The sequence below is a fragment of the Aphelocoma coerulescens genome, chromosome 10, assembly GCF_041296385.1.
Source record: "Aphelocoma coerulescens isolate FSJ_1873_10779 chromosome 10, UR_Acoe_1.0, whole genome shotgun sequence".
NCBI classification, from domain to species: domain Eukaryota; kingdom Metazoa; phylum Chordata; class Aves; order Passeriformes; family Corvidae; genus Aphelocoma; species Aphelocoma coerulescens.
Window position 1 is genome coordinate 16,586,877 of NC_091024.1, and position 14,732 is coordinate 16,601,608.

General features: G+C 42.2%; 1 protein-coding gene across 8 annotated transcripts in view; it reads right to left on the reverse strand.

The window, feature by feature from the left end:
- Window positions 1–14,732, reverse strand: part of RORA (RAR related orphan receptor A) — a 480,592-nt gene that overhangs the window by 425,049 nt on the left and 40,811 nt on the right. The window lies entirely within an intron of this gene.

The window sequence follows — 14,732 nt, forward strand, 5'->3', positions numbered from 1 at the left end:
CTTCTCCACAGCCTGTCTAGAGAACCAATAAGAAAGGTCTAATATTTTGCTTTTCAGGACAGAAATGTCACCAATTCCATCTGACTCCTCTTCACCTACAACTTTGCATTTGGTAACAAACGCTTTCCCCAGCCTGTGAACACAGCTAGAGATCTCAAGCTGTCTGAACAATATGTCCATCTCATTATGTCCCAAAGAAGAGGTTATTAATAACTACTAATAATATGAGTATTGATAATTCTAAAGATCATCTACTTCAGTGACATCGATGCCATCATCCTCATCCAAACTGTGAACCTGAACTTCCTTCTTTCACCACTTAATGAACATTAGCTTTCCATCAGACTGTGTCTGGGAAACTCCCTGCACCCACACTAATTTCCCAGTGGCCTGAGACAACATAAGCAATAATCTATTATAAACTGAAGTATGTAAAAAAACCCCAGATGCCATTTAAAATATGTAAACATGACTGTAATACATAACCAGCCTCTGAAAAGGGTTAGTTTTTGGTTTCAGCAATCTAAAGAGTAGTTGTAACCAAGGAAAACGATTTTCCAGGGACATAGGTCACATTTTTGAGCAAGCCACTCACTACCACAGATGAATTCACTTCTTGCAGCAAGGAACCCCGAGGTGCTCATAGATCCATGCATTGCTGTGTCTTCTCTCACCTCCTGCAAACACCTTTCAGCCCTTTCAGTGAAATCTGTCGGTGTCATTTATGTGAACATGAAGGACATCTAGTGGATTCTTGCTTGCTCCCAGCAGAATGCACAGTTTTAGCCTCTGCTCCCCGATTTCTTATCCTTGCTCCTGAAAACCAGCACATGCTTCTGTTCTCTGAGGACAGGCAAGGAAGTGTAAAACGGCACAGATTTCTCTCTTGCTGTTGTCAGCAGGGATGTACAGTTTCTCTCTGACCCTCTGCATTCCCTCTGCAGAGTACGGCATCTTCTGCCCTTTGTCAGTCCCCTGACCCGTGTTACCTCCTCTCCACTCAGTCTCCCAGCACCAAGAAGCCTGGAACAGTCAATACCACAACCTGTACAAGATACTTAGTGAGAATATTGTCATTTAACCTATTCCGAACTACCAGGGATTACAGCCACATAGACTTGCACTCTCTGGACTCATCTTCACTGTAACACTTTAGGAGTGTAATTCATGGGCAAAACCCTCTTAATTTTACCCTAGATCAACACCTTAGCACAGAGATTACAGAGGGCCTAAAGTTTCCACGAAAAACAACAGAAGGCTTTTGTAGCTGGGGAATCAAACTCATATATATGGCTAAGCACAATTAAGTCTGCTGTGGAAAAAAACCCAAAGGCTTATTCAGATTGCCTTGTAAAAGCTTAAACATAAATATTTAATTCAGAATATTTTCTAAATTCACTTTCAAAACCCATCACTCACAGTATTTCAAAGGCTGAGGCACAGAGGTGTTTTATCTCTAAAAGAACAAGTAAACAAATGCAAGTTTCCCCCTGTTCATTTAGCTGAATATGTCAAAGCAAGAAGTTGCTAAAAAATTAGGAAATATGTAAATAACAACCATTCCAATAAGTGGGTATTTCTCAAGGTAGATATAAACTGAAAAGGAGGAAGGGTGTTCTGTGTGTTGTTTCTATTGCAGTAAAAGCTGGGGTTTGTGCTGGAGTTAATGTCCCCTTCCCACAGGGCATCTCTGGTTGCCTGACTGCTACAGCAGGTGCCCTTCAGCTACTGGTGGGACACACTTGCCCTACAGAACTGGTGTTTTCCAAAGGCTTCCCCACCCAGCCCCATCTTTCCCAGCCCCTAGACAGCAGCCAGGTCCATACAAGAGAACCATGGTCAAACTGTATGCACTTTCCTATAGTTATCTTCATTGAGGCCAACCCTACAGCAAGCCAAGGCTGCTGAGCCCAGCAAAACCAGCCACAAAAGCATCAAGGTATTCCTTGTCTCAGAACCCAGTATTGACTACAATGGGTATTATGATTTATTTTCTTAATCCCTCTGTACATCCATGTGAGAGCTTTGGATGGCCAAACTCTGCTGGTCCTTCATCTGCTGAGTGGACACAACCTCATCCCCACGGCCCCACGGGGTGAGCACTCGACACGTGCACAGCTCCGCACGCTGAGCCTGGCGCCCAAGTGCTCCACAAAGGAGTGACTCACACCATGTTGAGAAGAGGCACAGTTTCCATTCCCAGCTACAAATATTTTTAGCTGCTCTAACAAACAGAACAACTTGTCAAGATGACCCAGGAAGCATTTGAAGAAGAAAACACAATAGAATTTGTGGACAGAGACGCACAAAAAGGATGCCAGGACTCTAATGCAAAGAGCATCCTGTGCTGGAGCTGGGATGTGTGGATGTCTCCCAGCCCAGGCACTGGATAACCTCAGTCCAACACTTACATGTACTCACCCTCTCTACAGGATATTTCATTCACCCTTGTGCATGAAGTCAGGGTATTTGTGATGTCTAAGAAAGACACAAAGAGGGTATCCAGAATTCACTACATCAATGATGGAAACACTATCAGCAATGTACTAAGTTTTTAATGATTTTTGAAACAGACTTTCTAGGTTTTTTATAATATGATAGTTTTATTTTTTCAGACACCAAGATGTGTTATGTTCAAATTTTCTCTCTTCCTCACATGGGAGCAGGATTCAGTCCAAACAATTCCACAGCAGAGCTGACCAATACAATCTTGGCTGTCCATCAGCTACTAATGCTGTTCTACTTTCCTCCCTTTCAAATTTGAGGGAAATCCACACTTGATTTTCTTAGTAAATGAAAAGTTCATCTATCTCACCTGAACGCCAACACAAGTGTTGCAAACTATTCTAAGGTGGGATTAGAAACTTTTTATGAATTAACCATTGTGTACTGCATTGGTAGAAACCTTAAAATTACATAGTGAGTATTGGCTCCAGGAGTTACCAAACACTTCACAGAATTCTCCCAGGCTGAAATTTTTCCTCAGCTTCCACAGCACCCTGACTAGGACTATGACCTTTTTGTCACTGCCCTTACAGCTTAGCTTTCCACTCCAATCTGGAGCAAGTTCTGCTGCTCAGAGTACATGTCCCCAAGCAGCACAAGCAGGATGTCACATGGCAGTTTGTGAGGAGCCATTCTGCTGTTTGCAGCACAGGGGAAGCAGACTGAAAGGGTTTATGGCTATTGTTAAAATAATATTCAAGTAGATTTCCAGAAACACTGGAGGTGCAGTGACTGCTGTCTGAGAAATGCTCCTGGGAATTTGCACCACAGTGTCTAAACTTTCAAAGTAAGCAGCAAAGTCTGAGCTCTTTGATTTCTCATTGTTCAGGTGGAGACAAACAGAGAAGCTGAAGTGGGGGGTTAAGATGGCTTCACATTTCTGAAGGTTGAACAGACCTGTCTCAGACTCAGAACTGAGGGTCTGAGAACGCCAGGTTCACTGGAGATTTTGGGAATGCATATGGATGTGGGTACACAGATGTGGTGAATTGTGCTCTCAGTCAGCAAACAGCCTTGGATATAAACATTGATCCAGAGTAACCATCAAATCCTACATGAATAGCAGGAGTCAAGTACATCAACACCATGAACCACTCCTGTACACACACGTAGGAATTCTTTTGCCTGGTGAAGATGCCCTTTCCTCTGTGCTGTGCTTCCTCTAGACTATTCAGTTTTGCTACTTCTCAGCTAGAGAAGTCACTAATAGCAATAACAAAAGTAATGCAGAATACATTTAACAGCAAGGTACCATATCCTGTGGAAATTATTGCTTTGTATTAATACTTATTGTTTACCAACTGTGTAACAGGGAGGCTAAATGGTCTACTTGAGTTGTTTTATGAGGATGCATTTACACTTAAAATATAATAATATAGTATAATAAAACATTTAGCTATCTGAATAACATATACACATTTTTAGATTAGCCCGTGGGCCAGTCTGTAGAGGAATGTATCCTGTGTTATGCTGGTGTGTTTCAGTCACTGCTGTGGTGCTGTTCTCTCTCACAGACACACTCCCTCCAGCTTACCTACAGTAGAACTCAGTAGTCAGGATGTTCTGCAGGAGGAAGTACATTGGAAAAGTGAATGGTTTAAAATTCACACCTTGTCTTATGTTAGTACAGCTTTCCCAGGGCCCAGATCTGTAATTCTGCCTCACAGAAGTTTTACAGACATGCCTCTATATACACACATACACATACACATTGCTCTGAATTTATACAGAGCAACCTGCATTACTGTCACAGAGCAGCTACACTCTGGCCAGGAAAATTTAGGTTACTACATGTGAAAAAGAGTCCTATTGTTTATCCAAAACCAAGGATCACATCTGTGCCGACTGGCAGTTAGGCAGAGCCATCTGTCATTTTGGGGTATCCTAATGGGATTTGGCATCAGAAGATGAGGTTCTATAACCAGGTAAAGATCAAGGGACAAGAATGCCTCGAGGCCTCAATTACCCACAACTTCACATTGTGGTGCCTTCAGAAATCTGTTTTGGGAACCCTGTTAAGTGCAATTCATTGATGTTTATGGTTCACATTTGCTGCTCCTGGAAGCAGAATAGCTTGTAAAATTAGCAGCTGTAGAAAAGGGGGAAAGCTGAGAAAAGGGGAAAAAACCACCCTTGAAATAGTGGAATTTTGATTTTATTTCTTGATACTTCTGACTTTGGCACAAATCCAATTTAACAACACTACCTTCAAAATGCCTTTATTTCCAGGTGATCATTCTGTATTTACACCCTCTATAGGGTTTATTTTATACTCTATGTACAGTGTGTAGACAGAAGTCTAGAGACCCCTGCTTCTGAAACCTTTTATCTTTTTAAATTCTGAGTGCCCTCTATATTGGTAGACATTTTATGAGTTCCGAATTGGATATTTTGTGAAATCAAATAAATAAACAAATATATCACCACTGAGAATGTACAATTCTGCTGAAAAAGGTGGATAACATCCCACCCATTATTCAACAAAAATCCAAAATAGATTATTCCAATTAGAAATACGATTCTGTGGCCAAAGCACTGCACTGACACAGATAGGTATTTGTACAAATTAGAGCTACACAATATCTTCCCTTCCCAGAGAAAAGCAGAGAAGTTTTCAGTAATATTAGTAACGTATCATACAATTTGGAGACAGGACAACTTGTATAAACCTGTCTAGGTGTTATGAAAAAGCTCTTTTAGGAAAGAATCCACATTTTTTTCATCTACAGAAATAGAGATGCTATTAAAGTTTTAAGGAAAAAACAATCCCCAAACCCCTGCAATGAGATGCCAAACCAAATATTGTTCCTGACAGGAGGTATCAAGTCTTCAGGCCTAAAATGTTTCTAATATCTTCTTGTTTAGAATAATCTGTGAATCCATTTCTATAAAGCTTTGCAACTACCAGTGTAATGAAGACGACATTAGTAACAATGCCTCAAATATTTTCTTTGAGAACTGTTGAAGTTCCCAGTAGATGTAAAACCACTGCTCCACTTGATTGTCACATGCTGTGAGGACAGACTGCTTGGATGTCATTCACAACAGAGAAACAAAGTCAGGACACTTGGTGATGTACTTAATTTCCTCTGAATTATTTCTGTAACAACTGTAGTTTGGATAAATAGGGATTTACCCAGAAGTTTTCCACTCAGACCTTTGGTTAAATGCAACTTTAAGAGGACAACACCTAACAGGTTCCTAACATAACCTTCCTACGCATGATTTTCCCCTTGGCCACATGTTTGCTCCCTGCTAAAGCAGCTTTGTGGGGCCTCCCTGCCATCTCTGGCTCCTGTGGTGGCTCAGCCTTTCCACCAGCCAGGCTCACTGCTGTCTGGCCATCACCTCTGCACCACTGACAGGGAGTGCTTCCACCCTCCTGCTCAAGACCAGCTCCAGGGAGGATCCCTCTGCTCAACTGGTTCCTGGAGAGCTGTTCAGGTAACTGCTCAGCCTCTCCTTTGCAGAGTGGTGCTCCCCAGGACAGCAGCTGGCAGGTTGCTGTGTGTGTGGAAGGAGGGTTGGAATGTTCTGAGGCATCCATGTCACAAACCCAATGCCAACATGCTGCCCCTTTGGTGCTTGTGATGGCTCTTTTCCCAAGCCAAGCATCACAGGACACAAAGGTTGCCTGGAAACTGGACCAAACCACAGGATGCCCAAGAGTATTTTTTCAGAGTGGCACTATCACAAGAAGGATGCAATTTCCATATTATGTTAAATAGCTCAGCTTTTTTGGTATGTAACTGGAACTTCCTGTGCATGTTTTTACTAAGAAATAATTTTTTTAAGGTATTCTTTTACCAAATTTTCAAGTAGCTAAAGGTCAAAAGTAGAAAAAAAGGTAATAAAATGGAAAAAGTCCAGAGCATAAAGGCTCTGGTTTTTAATACCTCCTGTTAATTCCATACAGCTATATTAAAAAAGAAAAAAATAAGTGTAATTGTGAGACAAGCTTCTCTCTTTTCAAGAGCACACGGCAGGAAATGCACATCAATAGATGCAAATTAAATTTTTATATACAGCTGCTTGAACAACAGATCTCACCAACAGAAATAATGGCCCTGGCTCACTTAGAGAGGTGTAGTGTGTGGGACCTGCTGCCTCTCAGTGTGGTGTGATTTGTGCCCTCCCCCTGCCCACCCGGGCAGGGCAGCAGCAGAGCCAGCCCCCACTGCAGCAGCAGAAAGGGGAAAGGATGTTCAGGATGGGAGGCTGGGAGAACCCTGAGCTTATCTGCAGAACCCAAGCAGCCCGCAGCCACTACCAGAGAGAAAAGCAGGTTGTCAGCAAATACTATTTTCTGCCTTTGAACCTGGAAGAGAATGCAAGGGACTCGTGAATGTTGCAAAGAAAGAGGAGCATATATGTCCAGCGAAGCTTTTCTTCAGGATTTAAATACTCCTTTTTCCAAACTTAAGAAAGCTGCATTGTTCAAGAAATTTAATGCTCTAACTTGGTCCATTTTCAGAAGGTAAATCCTAAAAAGCTCAGTGTGGCATTTTTAAACAACTGCCACCACAAATCTCCAGAATTTTGTGTTTCTAACCTTGCTTTTAAGTGCTTGCATGACTAATGAAGTGTGACATTGCTGAGATTTGCTAGCATTCTTTTCTGTAACATAAGTTCTAGCTGACAAAAATATGGCTAAATTTAGATACCTGAAGCAAACAAGAACCTTCAAAACAAAAGCAGGCTTAAGGATTAAAATTGGCTATGACATGTTTGTGCTCAACATAGGCAAGTTCACATAACCCCTTGTCTGCTGCCCCACGCGCAGAGTCGCGGGCTGGCTCAGAAAAGCAGTTTGCTGAGTACTGGCTATAAAAGCATTACTTAGTCTGAAATGCTGCTGTTCCAGCAAGTTGTGCCAGTGTGGCAGGTGGAGCCTGCTGGGTCTTTCAAATACAGATTCTTATTTTTTTTCAAATAAGTCATTAACTAGGGAAAAACAGACGGAAAAAGACCTCCTCTGTAGGTAACAAACTGGTGCTAAGAAACATTGCTCGAACAGCAGAGAAGTCTCATACCAGCATCTCCACACCCTAAAAGCATTCAGATACCATACTGCATTTTCCCAGTTTTCTATTGTCTATGTGTTCTTTAACTGGGTCAAATCCAGCTGAATCCTTGCTTGATTATCCTTATACATTCCCTCACATATCCCTGAAAGATTCAAACCACAGTTCAGTATTGGTCAATAACAGTCAGACTGAATTCAATTGATGGCTTATCAGACAAATATGAAATATCTGCAATGGGAGTTACCTAGTTATGCCCAGAAAAAAAAAAAAAAGAAAGAGAAATCACAAATCCTGCAGCTGAATTTCAAATGTCCAATTGCTCCTTTTATCTTCTGTTTTCTTTTTTTTGCATTGTGCCAGACAACTACCTTAGAAGCCACAAAAGAATGATATATAAACACCACTGCTTTCTAATACTTCTGCTGGTAGAATTAACCACATTGTTCAAATGTCAATTTACTGCAAAGTTAAATTCCTTTAAATCAAAGTACCATTTGAAATTGAATTTTCAAGCCATTAACTTTACTAGGCTAGTCTTGCTGGCATATTGAATGTCTGCTAGGTATTCTCATAACAAGATCACTTTTTCTAGTTCAAACTTTGTATTAAAGCACCCTAAAAAAACTAGTCAGCTACACAACAGCAGAAATTAAAAGAAGCAGCCGAAATAATACAGCTGCTGTGGAAGAGCTGTCTTCTTTTTCTTCACAATAAAATTCAACATTTATTTTCTGGAAAGAAAAGCCACCCAAAAGATGCTAGAACCTCTCTGTAGGAATAGTGGATGAAAACTTACATATTATGTTTCCTATTTATTTTCTTTGCAACTGTGTTCTTAGTCCCGGAGAGAACACTTCCTGCTCTAAGTACATATTTTGAATTCACTGTCAGATTTAAAAACAAACAAATGAAATACCCAAACAGAACAGTGCTTCCAGAAGCATTTGTAGCTTCTTTTTCCTGGAAAAAGGCAGAGCTGCAGCTCTGTGGGAAATTCCTGGCAGGTCTGATGGCTTTGTGCTCTCTGTACTCTAAACCTGTGCACACTCCAATCACCTAAATAGCTACACAGAAATCATCACTTTGGGGAAGTATTTCACTAACAAAACCACGACTTTCCTCATAATCTTATTTTTCTTCTGGTGGCTGTAGGACCTGTGACACTATTTTGGTGTTTAATCAAGACATCTCTGGAGGTTTCAGAAATCAGCAACACTTTAGGAAGGGGAAAAAAAAAAGGCAAGCAGTGAGGTTAGGGTTGCTCCCCACCACCCCATCTTCTTCCTTCTCCAGGGGAGTCAGGCACATTCTGCCATCACCGGTCCCTCTGGAAGAAGACAGATCACAATCACTCGCTGCTGGTTTTTGTCTGTCACCCACCGCGAGTTCCCAGCACTCAGTTCTCAGCTGGGCTCCCACGCTGTCCCAGAAGTGGGACACAGCACTGCTGCCGCTCCTGCCATTAGCAAAGGGCTCCTAGCAGCAGTGCAAAGGCAGATGCTGCTTCCTTCCTTCAGTGTTGGGGCAAGGCGCGCTCACCCAAAGGGGATTAGCAGAGGCCGCGGCAGGCTGGAGATGCCAAGAGGGAGGATGGCCCCAGGCAATACATGCTGCCATCCAGGCTCTGGCTGTTCTAATGGCTCAAGAGCTGAGATTGACTCGTCTCTGGCTCAGCTCCCCCTTAGTACACAGCATATGGACACAAAGCAAGACACCTACTGCATAATCAGGCCTCTCAAAAGCGCAAGCAGAGTTCTCAGCAGTTCCTGTGATACCCAGTGTCATCAGAGACTTATGGCACTGTCGTGCCTGGAGCTTGAATACCAGTCAAATTCATCCTACTGCCTCTAGGAAAAAAATGCCAGGGGTCAGGAAAGGGCAGTGAAAACGGGCGAACCACAGAGGAAGGTACGCTGTCCTCTAGTGCAGAGGAAGAGCAGAGATACACCAAAGAAAAGCAGGGCTAAAAATATCAAGAAGAGGGCAGAGGTGCTCACACGGTGCAGGCATACTGGGGCCACAGAAATGCATTTGCAGCTAGTTCTAACCTGCACTGATTGAAAGACAGGTACTTGTGTGGAGAGAGTTGAAAAGGATGTTTTATTTCCCACCTCTCTGTACTTCCCCCCCAGCCCCCCCACCCCGTTTTGTCCCTGGCAAAAATAAATTAAATCTTGAAACAAGGGACAGAGAACAGGGAAAGAGAACAGAAATGGGAGTGGGGAGATGTCTTAGAAAACCCAGTTTTTCACTGAGGTTTTTAAAGTTTAGGGACATAGTTTTGAAAACAGAATATCATGTTTGCTTTGCTTTAATTGAAAAGAACTCAGCCAGCTCAACTCTTAATTAGCTTCCAGATAAAGAGATTGTTAAATTACTGACAAGCAGAAGGCAGAATAACATAGTGTCATCAAAATAAATAAAGTTACTATAGGAGAGAATTAACTGTACAGCTCCATCCTCCATGACCACAACAGAGCAGAAACACCTAAACCATCGACTCAAGAGATGGGAACTGCAACCTCCTTTTGTGGGGATTGAGAACAAAAGGCAAAGCTGTAGATTCAGAGTCAGGGTTTCAAGCTTCCAACACTAAAATTAGTTTTGGAGCAACTGGGAGTGCAACACTGACAAGTCAATTCACAAACTAATAAAAAAATTTAGAATTTATATTTATTAAAAATCCCCAACCAGCCCAGCCCTTCCAGGACCATTAAACTCGATCAGCTTAGCACATGCACCTTGATAACATGGAAAGTAGTTCACTCAATCCAACTCTCAGACACTGGGCTCTGTTTAAGAATGGATTAATTCATGATTTATTTAAATTGATCTAAGATCAGATTACCACTGAAAAAGGTGGACCTGCACTCCTTCCACTCCCTGTATTTCTTCGGTTGCTCCCTTGAAAAGGCTGCTTGGTGGGACCTGAACTGTTTGAAATCTTTCCTTTTACTTCATGGCTTAGATTTCACTCAGATCAGCCTCTCACCAATGTTAGGATAAGGAAGGGAGGTGAAGGAGGAAGACGGGAGGGCTGAAATCTTCCTTTCAGAGGCAAAAGAAATGCAGAGATCCTTAAACCAGTGCTGAAAAGGCACCTCACTTTTGGATAGGTGTTTATTGTAGGAAATGTTATGTGGGGTGCAGATATTGACCATATCCACAGCAACAGTGGAAAGCACCCCTTGTTTGCTCCATTGGATGGTTACTAATTTGTAAAGTCAAAGTGTATTTCTAAGAACTTATTTACTTGTTAGCAGGTCCTTCACCCACCCTCCTATTTCTCTGACTTTGTTTATAGAGACAAGGCCTGCCCAGATGAACACAGGCACTCCTGGGATGTTCCCTCTGTTCATCTTCAGAGTGTCAGTAGTCTGGGTATGTTCCTGGGGAGGCTGCTCTCAAGGAGTCAGGACTTCCCTGGCCACTTGTCCCAGTGAGTGAGGAAGGGTTACGAACTCCTCTCTGTGCAATTTGAAAACACTAGCAAAATGCTCATTCTAACTGAGAAAGAAGATGCTTTTCATCTTTTATCTTTCATTTTCATTGATGACATTCATGCCATAGTTCAGAAGACCAGCTTGTTCTTGGCTGAGACATAGTGCTTTTAATTTATAAATTATGTCTTCTTAGAAAAAGAAAAAAACCACTGTGTTCTGCCAGTCATATTGTCCTTGTTTTTTAATTACCAGCACCAAAGACAAAAGGCTTTAATGCCTAGAAGAAATGTGCACATATTTTCTACCACAAAGAAATTCATCAATGTTTAGCACAAGGCATATAATTATTGTACTTTAAAATCCCAGCTAGGCACATTGTAGTTGTTTGCCAAGAGATATATACACTAGCACTGCCATACAGAATGCATTTTTCCTATTGTTTCTGGTTTTCAGTAGGTAGCAAGACTGAATACAAACCAATGTGGCGATGGCACAGCATTACCAGAACAATTGGCTGTAGCAGCCCCTTCCTCTACAAAGATTCCCTTCACACAACAGTTACAGACGAAAAAATGAAAGAAACAATTGTCTCAAGGCCGCCCACCCGCTCCTGAACAACTGCCTGCTGATCTCTTTCTGCTCTTTATTCCCCACCTCACCCTGCTTTTTCTTCAATCAGAACATAGGGATACTTTACAACTGCACTGAACAAACCCTTTCTTAGGTGCTGCTCCCAGATCTGACCCTTTGTTTTTAAAGAGCCAATCATTGTCCTGGTAAATGGCTGTGGGATAAAATTTTCTCACTAAGTGACTTGTGTTCACTGGCAGAGAAACAAAGCTGATAAACAGAAAGGTGCTGCGCATGCACGGCTTAAGTGAAGGGCTCCAAGATGCAAGGCATGGGGGGTTTAGCTGACATTAATGTCCCCTGCTATGTCTGTCTCCCCTTTCCCCACCTGAGATCTCTGCTCTACTGCAAAAGCAGCTGAAGGCCCATATGCTTAATCCAGTCAGTCTAAATGTTCCAGTTACACAAATGTTTCCTTTAACAACGAGGGGTGCCAAAATGCACCTCTGCCTTGTCTATCCCTCTGCCTACCTGCTTGTTCCCACCCCTAGAGATCTCCACTCTCATTTGTGTCGGTACAGCTGTGTGTGGAAGCTGAATAACAGAAACCTATTTGGTTAAGGCAAGGGGCCCTTTGATTTTCATTTAAACCCAAGAGTGGGATTTTGCTAAGAAGTCAGGTGTGAGCAGGGATGACTGGGGCACAGGCAAACATTTCTCTGGCATAGCAGGACCAGCACCTTTGAGCAGAGGCTTTGAGGTGATTTGGCAGGGATGGCCTCTACTGCCACAGTCACATCTGCCAGGTCTCACCTGACACTCTGCCAACTTCCGAGGAAATGGCACAGGTAAGGTCTGTTGGAAATTAGGCCTCTTATTTATAATTTGGCTCACTGACCTTAATAATGCACAGAGATAGGTCTGAAGTGAGTTTTGCTAGCATTGACTGGCAGTGATCCTTTCCCCAAGCTGTGCTTATTTCTTTCTGCTGATGCCATGCTGATGGCAAGCTGACCCATGCTGAAAGCCAGAAGAATCCTTGTCTGTGAGCAACAGACATGGAGGAGAGAGTGGCTTACTAAACATGATACCATATCTGAGGAGTTCAGATGCAGCAAGTTCATTTTTCATGCTGTCACATCCATGGAGCCCTGTTGCTGTGCTTACACAACAGATTTGCCTGTGCATCCCTGTGCCCATTAACTCATCCAGTTGTGCTTTGGTCAGGAAGTGGAGGTTTGAGTTAGGAGCTCCCTATAGTCTCTGAAGCAACAAATCCCAGACATCACATTAAACTTGATTTTTCAATACTGCTGCTTCCATGAACTGCTTTAGACCAGTGTAACTTGTGACAGACTAATGGCATTTGCCTGAAATACCCTCTGCCAGGAGCTGCTGTTGGTCCTGAAGGGAAGTGTGAAGTAGGTTTTGCTGACTCATTGCCAGGGCTGACTTGCTACTTCACACGGGTGCAAATCATCTTGGAGCAGCCTTCAAGCAGCAAAACCCAAATTTACATTTAAGGACAGGCATGGGCAGGAAATGGTACAGACCCTTGGTATAGCTAAGCCTAAAAACAAAGCATATTGTTATTTTCAGAATATTGTTAATTCATAAATCAAACTTCAGAAATATGGCTTTGATCTTAATATGTGCGAAGCTTGAAATAAAATTGGGATCTCCAGCTGTTTACAAATCTGCTAGTTCAGGAAGCAGAAAAACTGAATCAATTATTTGTTTCCCTGTCTACTCCCAGCTGCATTTGCTTGCAACTTTTACAGAGCAGGGGCATTATTTTCTCCCCTGACGTTTTATAGGACCAAAGAACCTCAGATGCACACGGCAACCCAAGGGCAATTGCCATACACATTAGAACATTACTAGTCCTATGTACTGGTCAGTATAAACACAACTCTCAAAACTTTTGTTGCCACCTAACACTTAAAGATCCAGACTGCCCACGGAGGGTGGGTTCCCACTCTTGGCTAAGAGGTATTGCTCTTGTCCTCCAGAGCAGCCAGCTCTCAGCCACTGGTTTTCTTCAGAAATATAATAATAATAATAATCATCATCATCATCATCATCATCATAATCTTCTAATCTTGCCCTCAGTGATGATTGTCTGCTTTTTGTACAGTTCCAATTAGTTTTTAAAATAGGCAAGCCAAGTTTCAAGCTGTGGAGTTTGTAATCCAGAGCTTGTTAGCCTAAAGAACGTTCAAATTAAAGCAGTACTGGTTTTCTTTTTTGTAAATTACTTACATCCTGATTATCTGCCATTTTCATCTTTCTTAAAAAGTGGAGAGTTTGGCTGTTAATCTTAAATATTGGGAAATCTATCCAAAAGCACCTTGTCAAGTTGGTCAGAGCTGTCAGCTGTCAGTCTTGCTGAGGAACAATTCAGAGATTCCGTAGAGATGAACATGCTGTACACATATCTATAAATAAAACCTTCTATTTCGTTTGTGGTAAGCTAGAATTATATATGCACCTACATACATCCAAGGCTAAAAATAAAAATTAGTATCTTGTTCATGGAGCTGAGTTGGACTCAGATATGCTAATTGTCTCTCTCCCTGTTTTCACAAGTATGTACATATTGTCAGTATATACTGTATATAGAGTATATACAATATGATAGTATCCTGTATCTAGGACACAAGATTTCTAACCCAAAGCTTATGGCTCTTAGAGCTCAGGTTATGGTCATCTGCAAAGACCTCATCTCCTTATGGTCCCTTTCTAAGGGGAAGTAAGAAAAGATGGAGGGAGGACACCAGAGTAGAGAAGGTTCTCACCAAACCCAGATGTGAAATACAAAATTCCCCTTAAAACATTTGCCATAACAGACTTTCACCTAGAACGAGAGGGAGGAATAACTCTGATCAGTCCTAGTAGGTAAGACATTACTATAGCACAGGATTCTGCTGAGCAGTGATTGAGCCAAACTGAGAAAACGTGCAAGGCCAAAGCATGCACACAGAGAAGTGCAGGGGGATGTGTGGCTGAAGGCCTGCAAACAGGAGACTGCAACAGTCCGCTTTCACATAATTGGTGCCACATCAGGGGATGGTGAAAAAGGTAGAGAAAAGGCATGACATGACTCTTAGCTAGCATTTACTGCTCTCCCTAGTTCCTCTCCAGCAGGTAACATACAGCACTCCAGTGTGACATACACTCGATGAAT